The following is a 16462-nucleotide window of genomic DNA, read 5'->3' as shown; positions in this document are numbered from 1 at the left end:
AAAGTGATATTGATTCATTAAAATCCCGTGTCGATTTGTAAATTAACGTTATTATGCCTGAAACGCCAGCATCTCAGGTTAAACCTCACAACATGTCGTCAAACACCATGCAGCTAAAACAGTAACTGGGAGCAGGTTTATGGATTCTGCATACAAACGTGAACACAGAGCGCGGACCCGACGCGTCAGAATCAGATTTTGGTGTGTCGTCGGGTCCGCGCTGTGTTTGCCTCTTTTTTTTTCGCTGGCTTCTGCAGCTGCAGGTTTCATAACTCTCTGTTTACATCTCTAATTAAGTCTCACATGTGTCAGCTTTCTTTTAATAGATACGAAATTATGGATATATACTGTTAAATGATCAGAATTATAATATTTCTGACTGAGGCAAAACTTTCCAGATTCCAATCAAATTGAATCGGATCCTGTATCGAATCAAAAATGATTCTACAAATCAGTGACGATGCAGCCGTACTCAGCTCCCTAAGCATTTTCCCTTTCCAGTTCACAATCAATCCCACCCCTAGGTCAAAAATATGTATAGGACAATTGGCCTCATCTAATATTTTGTATGAACCTGTCCAGCTGTCCAGTGATTAAACGACAAGTAGATGGAGGCAGGACTTCACAGCAGGGGCATACTCCATAATGTGCTGTGCATTCTCATATGTATATTATATATATTGCTCACTTATTGTATTTACCAACATCAAGGAGTTATGAGCAAAGAAAGGCCACACCATAGTGCATGTTTAAATAGGGAAAGTTTATTGATCAAAGTGTATTACGCAGATACGCATTAATTTTTTTCAGCCCCCCAATCGAGAAAACAAAACCAATTACATGTTCAAAGCAACGGAACGGTGGCCCAATATCAGAGAGAACTCCACTCTTGAGTGAGCAGTGATAATTGAGCAGTCCGTTTTATTTTGCAGATTCAAGCTGCTCTTCAAAATTTTCACCACCAGATGTCACCGGAGAGGACTGTGTTGAAAAGCTTCGAGTAATGAACCGTTTTTCAATACAAGCTTCAGTGCTTCGGAAAGCTTCATTTGTCAGTGGTCACTCAAGCCTCTGCAACTCTGCTGCCTTTAGGCTGTGGCATATAATAGGCCCTGGCCTGCACAGAGAGACAAAACGACACACTTAATATAAAATTCATAGGGCAAAACCCATCCATCCCAAACATATCTGATTTCATCACATTACATACCTGCACAGAGAGACAAAACAACACAGCAGTGTTTGTAGTGTGGGCTATAAGAAGACCAGTGTATCAGTGCAATCAAGTACACCTGCCTCTAATTAGTCCAACCCCATTCCAGCCATTGGCTCACCAAAAATGTGACACACACAAAACCACTCCCAACCCAGTGCAACTTCACACAATAATATGGAGCTGAATTAACACAGGCACATTAGTCTACCATGTTACAAGCTGCATGCTATTACAAGCCAACATATGCAGACTTCTGCCTTGTTCGGGTGGCAGCATTTTTCTTTTTTCTTTTGTGTCCTGACACGTTTATGTTTTTTGTTTTTGTTTGATTATTGTGTTGGTTTTGGAAACGAATTTAAACGAACTTGTGACAATACTTGAGAATCACAGTGACACATAGTGATTAGGCATATGATTGAAAAATGCCTAGGTTTAGAGCTGTGAGCTATGAGCAATGCAAAGTTAAATATATATATATTTGTATAAATGGGAAACAACCCTAACTTGAAAGTTTGAAATGTGTGAGATCCATGAATTGTTTGAAGAACTAGAAATTATCTAAAAATGCCTTAAGTGAAAATGTAGAGTTGCATCTATTCTCCCAAACCAAAAAAAAAAAAAAAAGGAGAAGAAGCATTCTGTAACTTAGAAATAAGGCTGACGTGTTGACAATAGACTAAAACACTAATTCGCAGGTGGCTACCAGGAACAGAGAGGCGAGCAAAGTCACAAACACCAAGGCTGCAGACAGCCACGCAGAAACAGCAGATAACATAGAGACAACGCCTGCTAGAACCGTGGAGAGGAAGGTCACTTCACACGTGATTGTAGGAGTAGGCCACAAAGAAATAATGCAAAACAGTTTTGAGGCAGCCACTTAAACTGACAGTTTTCAAAGGACAAATTAGTTGTAAAGTCAGCTTCAGGCCACACAACTGTACAACAATTAACTGCCCCTTTAGAACTAGTACATACAGCAAGTGGCCGCAGGTGCTTTATTAAATGCATATATGACCCGTCGTGTCCAGTAAATTTGCTAGGTAGAGACGCTCTGACAAAACTTAAGATAGCAGTCATGCCATTCTTTTCTGGTATTACACCTGAGTGCATGCTAAATGACACCCGCCACATCCACTTTCCAGAAACCGACCGAGTATCACAACATTCTGAGATTTAAACAAACTCCAGGCCCAGATCCACCTTATGATCAGCAAGTGTGGAAGCTAGGAGAACAGCATTTGACCTTACAGCACAGGCCGAAATTGTGTAGGTTACGCAGTAACCACAGATAGTAAAATAATAGAAGCAAAACCACTTTCTTCTTCATATTCTGCACAGAGCGCTGAGCTGTCAGCTGTGATTTGCGCATGTGAAATACACAAAGATAAACAAATAACCATTTATATAGACAGCCAGTATGTTTTCTCTGCTGTGCATCATTTTGCAAAAAATCTGGAAAACCAGAGGAATGATTACACCAACCGGAAAACCAGTTCAGCATGCCAACCTCTTACAACGCCTCTTTCATTGCTACAGGCAATAACTTTGCTGACAGAGCAGCAAAACTGGCGGCACAAAAGACAAACATCACATTGATGGCAGTAAACACACATCAGATTCCACTGGATGTGTTGAAAAATGAACAAAAAGCAGCAAGCACAGCAGAGCAGGCAAAATGGCTAAAACACGGTGCAGTTCTGACAAACGACTTAATGATGTGTTATGGCAAGCTAGTGCTGCCAAAATCTCTCCACAAGATGGCGGCATTAGTGACTCATGGCTATACGCATTTGTCATCGGGGGGAATGACCTGTATTGTCAACTCTCATTTCTACACTGTAAATTTTGAAACTTCAGCAAAACAATTTGTCAGAACGTGCATGACGTGTCAAAAATATAATGCTCAGGGAAATCTGCGACCAAAAAGAGGCCGTTTTCCCACTCCACCTTATCCTTTTCACACAATTCATATGGATTTTATTGAACTAAGCGAATGTCAAGGGTCGAAATACGCCCTAGTGGTTATAGACGTGTTCTCAAAATGGCCGGAAATCTATCCAGTGAAAAAGGCAGATGCAATTTCAGTAGCAAAGTGTCTGTGCAATCACTTCATACCCACATATGGCATCCCAGCTTTGATACGATCAGACAACGGCACTCATTTTGTAAATGATGTCATCACTAAGGTCTCTGAAGCACTCGGTTTCAGCATAAAACACCACTGTGCTTATCACCCTCAGAGCGCAGGCCTTGTAGAGAGAACTAACGGCACTATAAAACAAAGGCTCAGGAAATGCATGGCAGAAACAGGAAGGCCGTGGCCTGAATGTTTGGGTTTAGTGAAAATGTGGATGCGCTTAACGCAAGGCTCCCATAAACTAACTCCATTTGAAATCATTCATGGCAGGCCGTTCCCACTGCCGATCACCAGTCAACCAATTGTAACCAACTTTAAGGTATAAAGGTGAATTACAGCGCAATAATTACTTGGGCTCGTAATAAGACCCTGGCCAGAATCAGAAGACACCAAATTCGTATGGAGCCAAAGTATTGAGCAGCAATAATGACCTGGACACAATGTTAACTTTTGAGTAGCCACTCTTGTATTGTTACAAAGTATAACAGGTATTTGTCCAATTTGTACAGATAAAGTATAAAATAAAATAAATAGTGTGCACACTCAACAAAATAAAAGTACTCGTTGGGGCCCTTTAAGAATTTAGAGTTAAGCTGGCGATAGCCAACTTCAAAGGTCCTTGTGAATGTAACTGGAATGTATGAGTGTGTGGTGTGTATCTTCTTTGGGGTAGATCGTCCTCAAAGTGGTTGGCTCGCCATCTATCACAACCAGAATATCGTCCTGGTCCTTGGACTTTTCCGTCCTCTCCAAAAAACCTGACCTATAATCCAGGTCATAAAATGTACATTCTAATCAGTCTGTTTCAGATGCATTGTTTAAGGTTAAAATACAAAATCAAAATATTGCATCACCTCATATTCATTGCATCAACATCTTAAATCTTATCAAATCTCACAGTTCTGTTGTACAACATTCAATTTTCAAGCATATCAAATATGAGAACTAAACATCTAAGTTGCTCAAATATTTCTCTATTCATGTAAACATTAATTAAACAATACTTATGGTAAGTAACCATTGACACTCAAAATACAATACACCATAACAAATTCAGAACTATGTGCAAATAAGCAACAAAATATACATATGAGTTCAGTTCAGAGGCATTAAAGCAGTGTGCTTAATTTCTCCACGCTATAGGCCTATTCGTGAGAGAGAAATGCACTAAAAATTACCCTCTAGATTACTTTAAACTCACAGTGAACTGACAAAATTTAGCTTTAGAGCAGCTAAGAACATGTTGCTCACCGTTGCTCTGTTTCACAAAAGCCCAACACACACTGGCGTTGGAATTGCAGCAGCTCTCCGGATGAAAGGTGAGTGGTTAGCCTGTGAGACACCGAGCTAGCATTAGCATGATCGCGACGGTAAGTCTCTACAAGTTTTTTCCATCAGAATAACACTCGTCTTACCGACGTTGCCTCTCTCCTTCATCCAGCCACTCGACTCCGGACTTCCAGCAGGTAAGTAGGCTGGTTTTCCTTCCTCTCAATCCTGAGTTTTCCTCTCTTTTGTCCGTGGATTTCTCGGTTTGAGTAGCAGATGCCTCCACTCCTCTTGCTGAGATAAGAAAAACCCGGGACACCATGCACCTCCACCTCACTTCCTGGCTGACAGGGTCAATGCGGCCTGGGTAGGCTCTGATTGGTTGCTGAGCTAGGTGCCCTCACGTGGGGTGAACTGAGAGGTGCATTCAATGGTCATAGGAAATACGACGCTTGTTGATGTGGACAGTTAATATAAAGAGAATAAGTATGATATTTTTCATCTGGGCTACACCCTCCCCTCCTGAACTCATGCACGTCCCTGTGCATGGTAGACAGTTAAATGATGATTATTTGACGGGTCAAGGAAGAGGGCGAAGCAGGCTCTTCACCATCACTGATGACATCGGCCCAAGCTGAAGACAGTCCTTGCAAGAATGATTTTGCTGCAGTGATCAGAGGATTGCCTAGCTCCGTATAGTCAAGCCGTCGTGGCGGACGACGGTTTCTCTCAGATCTCCTTACAGAATCATTTGTATCCATGTTTTCCCTTGTATCCACTGGGACTATCTCCTCCACTCTCTCCTCAGAATTCGCACCTCTGGTGCCAGCCTCCTGAAATGGAAGTTGCCTTTCTTGGACGTCTGGGTCATCAACAGGTGAGTCAGTTTCAGTTAAGGTTATTTCATCCACTTGTTCGGTCGGTGTGACTCCATTGGTAGATAAGTACTCAGTATCATCTGTAGTACTGTTAGGCATATCAGGTATGTTGCCAAAATCAGATTGGCTGTCAAAAACAGGTGGGTTGTCAATATCAGGAACATTTACAGGACTCTCACTCACTGTGTGGACAGGGGAACTCAACCAAACAGGAATGAGCAAATCATCTTCTTCGTCTGAGGAGTTCTCTTCCTCTAGCGCTGGATTTGCACGGGTTCTTGGCCTGCGTGACACTGGCTTCTGTACATGCTCACTGCTTTCCTCCACAGGTAGGTAGCCACATGGTAGCAACAGATCCCGGTGTAGTGTTCTTAGGGGACCATCTTTGTTTTCAGGCTTAACTGTATATACTGGGAGGTTGCCTGCCCTTCTCACCACTACATGCACAGTGTGTTCCCACTTGTCTGAAATCTTATGTTTGCCCCGGATACGGACATTCCTGACCAATACCCGATCTCCAGCTTCCAAGTCTGATGCAGTTACATGTCTGTCAAACCTCATTTTGTTCTTGTGAGCCATCTTTGCAGCCTTGTCCATAGCTAACTTGTAGCTTTCTTTGAGACGTGACTTGAGTTTTTGCACATATTCAGAGTGAGATGAGTGTTGTTCCTCTTGCACTGGCAGGTTGAATGCAAGGTCAACTGGCAACCGAGGTTGGCGTCCGAACATCAGTTCGTACGGGGAGAAACCAGTCACTTCATTCCTGGTGCAGTTATAAGCGTGGACCAGGGGTCTTACATGGTCACGCCAACAGGACTTATCTTGATCACGGAGAGTTCCCAACATATCAAGCAAGGTACGATTAAATCGTTCCACAGGATTGCCCCTAGGATGGTATGGGGTTGTCCTCACCTTGTGGTTACCAGCCACCTGACAGAGCTCCTTGATTGTGCGGGACTCGAAATCTGGACCCTGGTCACTATGCAATTTTTCTGGGATGCCATAGTGTACCATAAAGTTCTCCCACAGACACCTTGCCACTGTGCGGGCCTTTTGATTAGGTGTTGGGATAGCAACTGCAAATTTAGTGAAGTGGTCCGTGATCACCAATATATCTTTGGTTCCACTCCTGTCAGCTTCCAGGGACAAGAAGTCCATGCACAAGAGTTCAAGAGGTCGTGTCGTATTAATGTTGACCAAGGGGGCCGCTCTTTCAGGCCGTGCCTTCCTCCGCACGCACCTGCCACACGTCTTCACTTTCCTTTCCACGTCCAAAGCCATCCTTGGCCAATAAAATCTTGACCTTACAAGGTCCAGTGTACGGTCGACTCCCATGTGACCCATATGGTCATGCAGGCTGGTGAGAACTGTGTTGCGAAGCTCAGCTGGAAGTACAAGCTGGTAGGTTTTCTGGGACCTCTCTTGGCGTCGCCGGTACAAGACATTGTTGCGGAGCTCAAGACGGTTAAGCTCTCGGAGGAGCAGTGGAAGCTCAGGGAACTGTGTGCGCACGGTTGGAGGTGGTGTGTCCCCATATTCGATCTGAGAAATAACATGCTTTATACACTGATCGGCTCTTTGCTCGTCTGCCAGCTCTGCCTCAGTTAGATGGGGAATGGTTGGCAGACCTCCAAACTGTTCCTCTTGCCCATAGCTATCAGGTACAGCACTAGGAGACACAGCAAGCACCTCCACCAAGGCAACACAATCTGCATCTGCCTCTCTTTCATTGTCAGGACTGACGCTGTAGGTGAACTGCCTCTCACAGATTGCTTTCACCACAGACTGATTTACAGCATTGATGTTGTCTGGATCACAAAGGTGATCTTGAGTGAACTGTTGTATGCGTTCAATCTCTTTTTGTGATTTCAGGTCGTCCGCTAGCCCTCCGTGTGGTCTGCGTGATAATCCATCCGCATCTCCATTCTGCTTCCCTGGACGATAGAGGAGTTTGAAAGAGAATGTGGACAGTGCTGCTAGCCACCTATAGCTAGTTGCGTCAAGTTTTGCTGAAGTCAGAATGTAAGTCAGCGGATTACTATCCGTTACAACAGTGAAGTGGTTGCCGTAGAGATAGTCGCTGAACTTTTCTGTAACTGACCACTTGAGCGCCAGAAACTCCAACTTGTGCGCTGGATAGCGATTTTCGCTCCGTGACAGCCCTCTACTTGCATAGCCTATGACTCTAAGTTGTCCCTCTTGCTCCTGATACAATACAGCACCAAGCCCGGTGGTACTGGCGTCGGTGTGCAGTATATAGGGTTTCTGGGGGTCAGCGAAGGCAAGTACAGGGGCAGTGGTGAGACTTTGGATGACTGACTCGAAGGCTTCCTGGCAAGCTGGCGTCCAGCGACCTCCGAAAGGGTCTTTTGGGTCATGGTACTGATGTGCACTTTGTCTTGCGTTTACTTTTGATTTCTTGTGGCTAGGTGGGTACCCCGAAGTTAAGTTGTGGAGAGGTTTCACAATGCTGGAATACCCCTTAACGAACCTTCTATAATACCCAGCAAAACCAAGGAACGACTTTAACTCTCGCAGGGTCTGTGGGACAGGCCATGTTTTAAGGGCCGAAATCTTCTCAGGGTCAGTCCGAACTCCATTTCTGGAGACCACATGTCCCAGATAACGGACTGAAGTCTGGAAGAAGACACATTTCTCTGGTGACAGCTTTAACCCAAACTCTTTTAGACGAGTGAGCACTTTCATGAGTCTTTCTTCGTGTTCCTCAAGGGTTCGGGAGAATACTATCACGTCATCAAGAAAGACCAATGCATCCTTCAAATGCATATCCCCCATGCACCGCTCCATTAACCGCTGGAACGTGCTGGGGGCGTTCGTTACACCCTGAGGCATTCTGTTGAACTCCCAGAAGCCGAGAGGGCACACAAAGGCCGTCTTCGGTTTGTCTGCTTCTTCGACCTCGATCTGGTAGTACCCTGATTTTAGATCAAGAACAGAGAACCACTGTGAACCATTGAGGGCTGAGAATGTGTCCTCTAGCTTCGGAAGGCTGTACGCATCTTTTATAGTCTGAAGGTTTAGACGCCTATAATCGATGCACAACCGGACTTGGCCGTTCTTTTTCCGGACTTGGCCGTTCTTTTTCCGGACTACCACTATGGGTGACGCAAATGGGGACTCTGACTCTCTAATAACTCCTGCATCAAGGAGTTCCTGAATGTGCTTCCGGACAGCCTCAATGTCCCGTGGGTGGATTGGCCGGGCACGTAGTTTGAAAGGCGTGCCATCCGAAAGTTTTATATGATGTCGCACCTGGTCCGTCCGGCCAAAATCCAGGTCGTGCTGTGCAAACACCTCAGGCATGCCGCTGAGCTGCTGAGTGATGCGCTGTTTCCATTCCAATGGAACTGGGGAGTCACCAAAATTGAAGGTTATGGTGGGCTCTTGGAAAGACGGAGTGTCTGGAGTTCTCTGGGATAGTTCTGACTGTTTGGTCTTGTTGTGTTCCTTTAATAGGATGGTCTGATAAGCACTAACCTCTGCAATAGTACACTTGGCAGGGATGACAATGTCGTGGTCAGACTCGTTGCTTATAACAACTGGCAACTTGTGGGGCCGCCGCTGGGGAAAGTCCACCAGACCGGCTTTAAGTAGCAGGCCACCGGGCAAGGGGGACGATGATGGGTACTCAATTACAACTGATTTTTCATCCTGAAGGCCCTCGCCAAGGGCGACTCCCTCCACCACTACAGTTGAACCAGCTGGAATGACTTGAGGCATCTTGCCAAGTAGCTTCACTACCCCCTGATGGGTGTCACTTGTCTGCTTCCGTCTCAACTCAATGATTTTGAAGACTACTTTGTAGCCATGTGGGAGGGGTTGACGATTGGCTAAGTCAGTCTCTGAGTAGATGTCGAACAGTACATCTAGGGTGTTTGTGCCTATGAGCATGAGGGATTGTGAAGTGTCAGGGACGATTAAAGCAAGTGTGTTTACATCTACTGGAACACCTATAAAGTCCTTTGGAAAAGTTATGGTCATTTCTATATAGCCAAAGTAAGGCACTAGCTGGCCATTAGCACCTTCCACTTCTAAGAGGTCATGTAGTGGCTTGATCTTTTGCTCTGAAAGGTGCTGCTGGTAAAATGACTCAGGAACAGTGGTAACTTGGGAGCCTGAGTCAAGAAGACAGTTGACTTCTTCACCTCTCACAGTCACTTGAGCTGTACTTCTGGTACCAATCAACTGTTTAGGGAGTTGGAAAGATTGGTTCTGCTCTGAATGGTTTAAGCCAGAACATGTTTGTGCTTTGACAGTCTTTGCTGGGGTACTTACTTTGTTAACCTCAGCTGTGATTTTGTCACCATTGTTTACGTCTGAGGGACGTTGTTGACTCTCCTCAGCTCCTGTTTGTCCCACAACAGGAACTGTTAGATGTTTAAAGGTGAATCTGTACAATCTCGCGCTTCCCACTGGCGTTGTTTCTCCTCCAACTGCTTCTTTTTTTCTGCTACTAGGTTGGGGTTAGCGGGGTCAACACAGCATGGAGCGATATGTCCATCTTCACCGCAGTTGAAACAATACCAGGGCTTGGGTCTGCCCCTTTGCCTCTTTGAAGTCTGTCTTTGCATACGTCCATCTACACCATGTGGCTTTGACATCTTACTCTGCGGCTTCCCTGCAGGGTCCTTGCTGTTTGCAAACTTTGTTTTTTTCTGTGACATGAATGTAGTTAGTTGACTTTGCAGACTCGCCACCTGCTTTCGCAGATCCTCAATAGCAGCAATGCTACTCCCATGTTTCTCCTCTGGTTCACAAACATGTGCACCCTGGAACTGTAACTGAGTTCTCTGCTTTGTGGTGCCAATGTGTTTTCTCATACGGTTAGTTTTTGCTTGCTGTCGATCTTCCTCAGAGCGAATCATTAACAACAGGTCTGAGAATTGGGGTGGGCTGCTCTTCTTTTGCTCAAGTTGCAGGGCGCTGAGTAGGTCGTTGTCCCAACATCCCCTGCAGAACTGTTTAAGTAGATGTTTGTCCACTTCTTCACATGCGACTCCCCCCCTCTTCGTGGCTCTGTTTAATGCTAGCTGTAGCCGGTGAAGGTAAGTGGATGACTTCTCACCTGGATCTTGAAGGGTGTTCAGGAATTGAGCGAAAAGTTCCTCACCATCTTCTACAGTGCCAAAGGCTGAATCTAGAAGCTGCAAATAAGTCACAGGTGGTGACTCAGGCCGCAAACTCTTAACTATATCAGCTGCTGGTGGGAGCAGGCTCTCATGGATCTTTCTGGATATTTGCAGGGGGGACATGCTGGGATCATTTTGGAGCAGTTCAATTTGTGTGCGCCATGTGTCATAATCAGTTTCATTGTTAGGTCTGGGAACCTTACCGGAGAAGGAACGGAGTCTCACCTGGGACTGGATGTGTGGGACAACATCTTGCCTTCGTACGATATGCTCTACCACAACCTTCTGAATGTCAGGTGGGTTCAAGTCACTTACTGAGAGGGACGCTGCTCTCCTTCCATTAGTGAGGGGAACATCATCAGTGGCACCAGTATCACTTGGTGTAACATCTGAATGTGAGGTGTGACACTGTCGCTCTTTAGAAGCGGGCGGAGATACAACAGTGGTCTCGACATACGTGGGAGAAGGTTCTTCAGTGGTAGGTCGCATGGCTTCAACATCCTCCCCAATCTGACACATCATCTCCTTCAGCACCTCACCGTAGTCTTTGCCACTCAGCTTGGCTAGTTCCTTGAGTTCCGCCAAGTAGGTTTTTGTAACATTACTCCCAACCGTGGTAGTGTACATGCTACTGAGTGTTTTAATTTCATAGACAACGCTGGGATCAGCTTGTGCTGTGTATGTGTATGGTAAACGAGGTTCTAAACCTTCTAAGGCTGAACTGCTAGAGTATTCTACGATCAGGTTTTGGTAGAAGTTGGACAGTGAATCATCAACAAAAAGGACTCTTGTGATTTTACCATACTGCTTCAGAAAGTCAATGACCTGTTCATCTTTCTCAGATACCTGTGTTATCCCAGCGACAACAACCGCATTAGGTATTTTGACACCAGACTTTTGTATGAAATCCATGCTGGTCATTGCCTCAATATTGATGCTCAAATCAATTGGCTCCTGGCTGGCTCGCCACTTCTGTAACCAACTTTAAGGTATAAAGGTGAATTACAGCGCAATAATTACTTGGGCTCGTAATAAGACCCTGGCCAGAATCAGAAGACACCAAATTCGTATGGAGCCAAAGTATTGAGCAGCAATAATGACCTGGACACAATGTTAACTTTTGAGTAGCCACTCTTGTATTGTTACAAAGTATAACAGGTATTTGTCCAATTTGTACAGATAAAGTATAAAATAAAATAAATAGTGTGCACACTCAACAAAATAAAAGTACTCGTTGGGGCCCTTTAAGAATTTAGAGTTAAGCTGGCGATAGCCAACTTCAAAGGTCCTTGTGAATGTAACTGGAATGTATGAGTGTGTGGTGTGTATCTTCTTTGGGGTAGATCGTCCTCAAAGTGGTTGGCTCGCCATCTATCACAACCAGAATATCGTCCTGGTCCTTGGACTTTTCCGTCCTCTCCAAAAAACCTGACCTATAATCCAGGTCATAAAATGTACATTCTAATCAGTCTGTTTCAGATGCATTGTTTAAGGTTAAAATACAAAATCAAAATATTGCATCACCTCATATTCATTGCATCAACATCTTAAATCTTATCAAATCTCACAGTTCTGTTGTACAACATTCAATTTTCAAGCATATCAAATATGAGAACTAAACATCTAAGTTGCTCAAATATTTCTCTATTCATGTAAACATTAATTAAACAATACTTATGGTAAGTAACCATTGACACTCAAAATACAATACACCATAACAAATTCAGAACTATGTGCAAATAAGCAACAAAATATACATATGAGTTCAGTTCAGAGGCATTAAAGCAGTGTGCTTAATTTCTCCACGCTATAGGCCTATTCGTGAGAGAGAAATGCACTAAAAATTACCCTCTAGATTACTTTAAACTCACAGTGAACTGACAAAATTTAGCTTTAGAGCAGCTAAGAACATGTTGCTCACCGTTGCTCTGTTTCACAAAAGCCCAACACACACTGGCGTTGGAATTGCAGCAGCTCTCCGGATGAAAGGTGAGTGGTTAGCCTGTGAGACACCGAGCTAGCATTAGCATGATCGCGACGGTAAGTCTCTACAAGTTTTTTCCATCAGAATAACACTCGTCTTACCGACGTTGCCTCTCTCCTTCATCCAGCCACTCGACTCCGGACTTCCAGCAGGTAAGTAGGCTGGTTTTCCTTCCTCTCAATCCTGAGTTTTCCTCTCTTTTGTCCGTGGATTTCTCGGTTTGAGTAGCAGATGCCTCCACTCCTCTTGCTGAGATAAGAAAAACCCGGGACACCATGCACCTCCACCTCACTTCCTGGCTGACAGGGTCAATGCGGCCTGGGTAGGCTCTGATTGGTTGCTGAGCTAGGTGCCCTCACGTGGGGTGAACTGAGAGGTGCATTCAATGGTCATAGGAAATACGACGCTTGTTGATGTGGACAGTTAATATAAAGAGAATAAGTATGATATTTTTCATCTGGGCTACACAATAGACAAAGCAATCAGAGAAAACACATTAGCAGAATGGATGTCTAAGCTATTGGAAAACAAAGAGATCATTGTACATAATCAACAACCTGATGATGTTTCTCCAGTGTCTTGCAGACTAAAGCCCGGTGACTGGGTTCTGATCAAGGTGCTCCAAAGGAAAAACTGGAGCACACCCAGGTGGGAGGGGCCATACCAAGTCCTCCTCACTACACCGACCGCTTGCAAAATTGCGGAACGACCATCCTGGATCCATCAGAGTCACTGCAGGCGAGTAAGTGAAGCCATCTAAACACAGCTGACAGCAGGCTTGCCCACTTGTTGTGATCTCGCCCGGTGGAGGGGTCAGCTTTCCTGGCCGGGGGGTCTACTCGCGACAGGAGGGTGTGTCCCGTCGTCATGAGGTGGTGGCTCTTAATAACTGCAGTGGCCCTGACCATGGCCGGGCTCCTCATCTTTGCTTCCGTGAGGGACAACAAGTCACGCAATATGAAGAAAAGGCAGACACTGTATGACAAAGGACAGTACACCAAGTTTCCCCATGGCTACGCCACTAACTTTTGGTGGCAGTTTATGAACACTACAGCTCACTGGAATAATAAAACTGACTGCTATGCATGTACCCATATGCCCCTATCCTCGCAGACGTCTGGCCTGTGGCCGTACAGCATACCTGAAGATCGCAGTTGGTGTCTGTTGGGCCTGGCAACACATCCAGGCTACGGTACTCTTTGGTCCAAGGCCAACTACAGCATCCCAGCAAAAGCAACCTGGAGGTCATCATCACCCACAAATGTGAACTGTTCCGGACAGACCTACCTACTGACCTGGCCCCAAGTCTCAGACCCACTGCCTGATGTAATTCTACTGAACAAGCTGAACGCAGCGCAACTGCCAGTATGTGTGATGAACAATGGATCGCGGGCAGTGGGGGAGCTGCCTACTCACCTATCTACCGGATGCCACTACAAACAAAGACTCAGTACCAGACAGGATGTGCACGGACGGCACCAAGCAGTAAAGGAACCAGAGTTTCGCATCTGAGGAGGAGTGAAATTCTTACAGAGCTTGATCCCCGGCATTGGAGCTGCCGAGGTGCGGGATCATGTGGAGATCAACCGATATGCTCTGCTACGACGCATCAACTTTGACAAAGACCCTGGGACCGGCTTTAGCAGGAGAACAGAAGGCCATCAGAACGATGGTGCTGCAGAACAGACTGACTCTAGACCTGCTAACAGCATCACAAGGAGGAGTTTGTAAGCGGAGACATTTATGAAGCTTTGCAGAATTTGACCATTCTGCAGAAATATGTCACTGACCACACATCTGGAGCAGCTACACCGCCATGTCTAAGAGTAATGATTTCAAAGATGATAACAACTACAATGACTGCTTATGTTGCCGTGCCTCAAGAAGAACAGCATCCCGTTGCAATTCTGTTAGAGGAGAACTTGTAATAACTGCTAATGAATGACGTGGTGATTAAAAATGACTTGTCAAGTGATCATGCACTGATTAACACATTAGTAGTTTATGCAGGTACAATATAAGGTTTTCATCATTTTAAACATAAGGTTTTCATCCTTTTATTTTTTGTAGTTTAGTTTTATTATTTTTTCTTGTTTATTCCACTTGTTATTTCATTTACTATGATTTTCATTTACTATGATTTTCATTTACTATGATTTTCTTTGTTCTTTTTATTATTTTATTTTGTTTTATTCTTTAGACCAAATGATTTCCATTTCTGCTATGCTGACATTTTGAAAATTAAAAAATTGCTTAAGATAATAAATAACCTTCACAGACAATTGTTGTATACATTTAAAATAAGTTAAAACAGGAGGGAATGTTACAGGAAAAATGATTCTATGTTTCTTTACCTTCTTTTAAATGTGCAAGCATGCCCTTTTGTCTATGGTTAGATTAGTTTAGAATTATCTTTTTAGACTTTCTCAGCAAAGACATACTGTTTTGGGACATATTGTTTTAGATTGTTTTATCTCTCACAGCTTTCTCACAGCTCTCTGCTGACGAGACTAGCGCCACATATGGAGTTGTTTATTTTATCTGTTTTGTATTTTTCTTATCCTGTTCTCACTGTCTTTCCTATAAAAAGTGCCCAGCCTCTGTACACGTTGTGAGTTGTTCTTAGCAGCTCACCCGTGTACACGTTTGATAAAGAAAGTAACTTTGTCTCATTGTGTCTTTATTTCTCCTGGGTTTTTTACAGAGTTTTCCCCCAACAGCCCTGCCAGGCTAAGTAAACAGTCTTCCAGCCAACCCAGGTGGCCTTGTAGGGAATGGGAAGGAACAGACTCAACCAAGTCGTTATCAGGGAGTTTTTGTTCTGGCCTTGAGCTCCGGCCTTGAGCCCACAGCTGGCGCCGAAGGGGTAGCCGCATTATGATGGTACTTGAGAATTTCAAGCTGTTTTTAACACTCCGACACTGGTCTCTCAATCTCCCGTTAATAGCTGCGAGCTTCTCCGTGATGTTATTAGCCATCGATTCTGTGGTCTTGTCACTCTTTTTTGCTCACATAGCAGATTCTGAGACCTCACGACCGCAGCCAAATGCATGTAACTTTAAACAAAGAAAGAAATGAAGAAATACTCTCAGAAATATGGGCTAGGTTTGACATCACCCGTGTTATTGGCAAATATGCACTATTTTGTCTTTGTTCTTGATACTGTGCAGTGTTCTTGTTAATTTGTGTATTTCCTGTTGCGCTATCCAATAGTGTTTGCGATTTTATAGTTCAGTACATCACTTATGGATTCTTGTGATATGTGTCCGCCTCTGTAACCCAGAGCCACTCAAAGTTAGGGCCATTTGTCTGTCTATATGTAGTGGAAGGGCCCGAGGGTTAAAAAATACTGTGCAGTCCTATATAAAGTTGTCTTTGTGTCACTGTTTTGCTGACAAGGTTTTTTGGGACACTTGATGAGATCGAGTCTGTGAAGTGAAAAAAAAAAGTGTATGATTATCTTGACCGTTTCATATGTCATGCTGTTTCTGCACAGCTAATTCTTCACCCTGTTAAAGCAGCTTGATAAAAGACAGACAGAACTTTAAATCAGAAGTTATGCCCGTTATCTATGGATGACAGAAAAAATACAAATTTTAGGGACATGTTTCATCAGAAATATACTGTATGCTACAAACAAGAAGCTGTTTTTTTGTTTTAAGAAGGGGCCATGACACTTTGTCATGGATGTTATATGGATAACGGAAAAACTACTAATTTTAGGGACATGTTTCATCAGAAATACTGTATGCTACTATCATTCAAACAGACGGCTGTCACAAGATGTCTTGTTAAATATAAGTGAATGAATGTGAGGTCAGAGAATAA

Source organism: Rhamphochromis sp. 'chilingali', assembly GCF_963969265.1.
Source record: "Rhamphochromis sp. 'chilingali' genome assembly, chromosome: 2".
In the NCBI taxonomy this organism is placed as follows: Eukaryota; Metazoa; Chordata; class Actinopteri; order Cichliformes; family Cichlidae; genus Rhamphochromis; species Rhamphochromis sp. 'chilingali'.
This window is presented reverse-complemented; position numbering follows the sequence as displayed.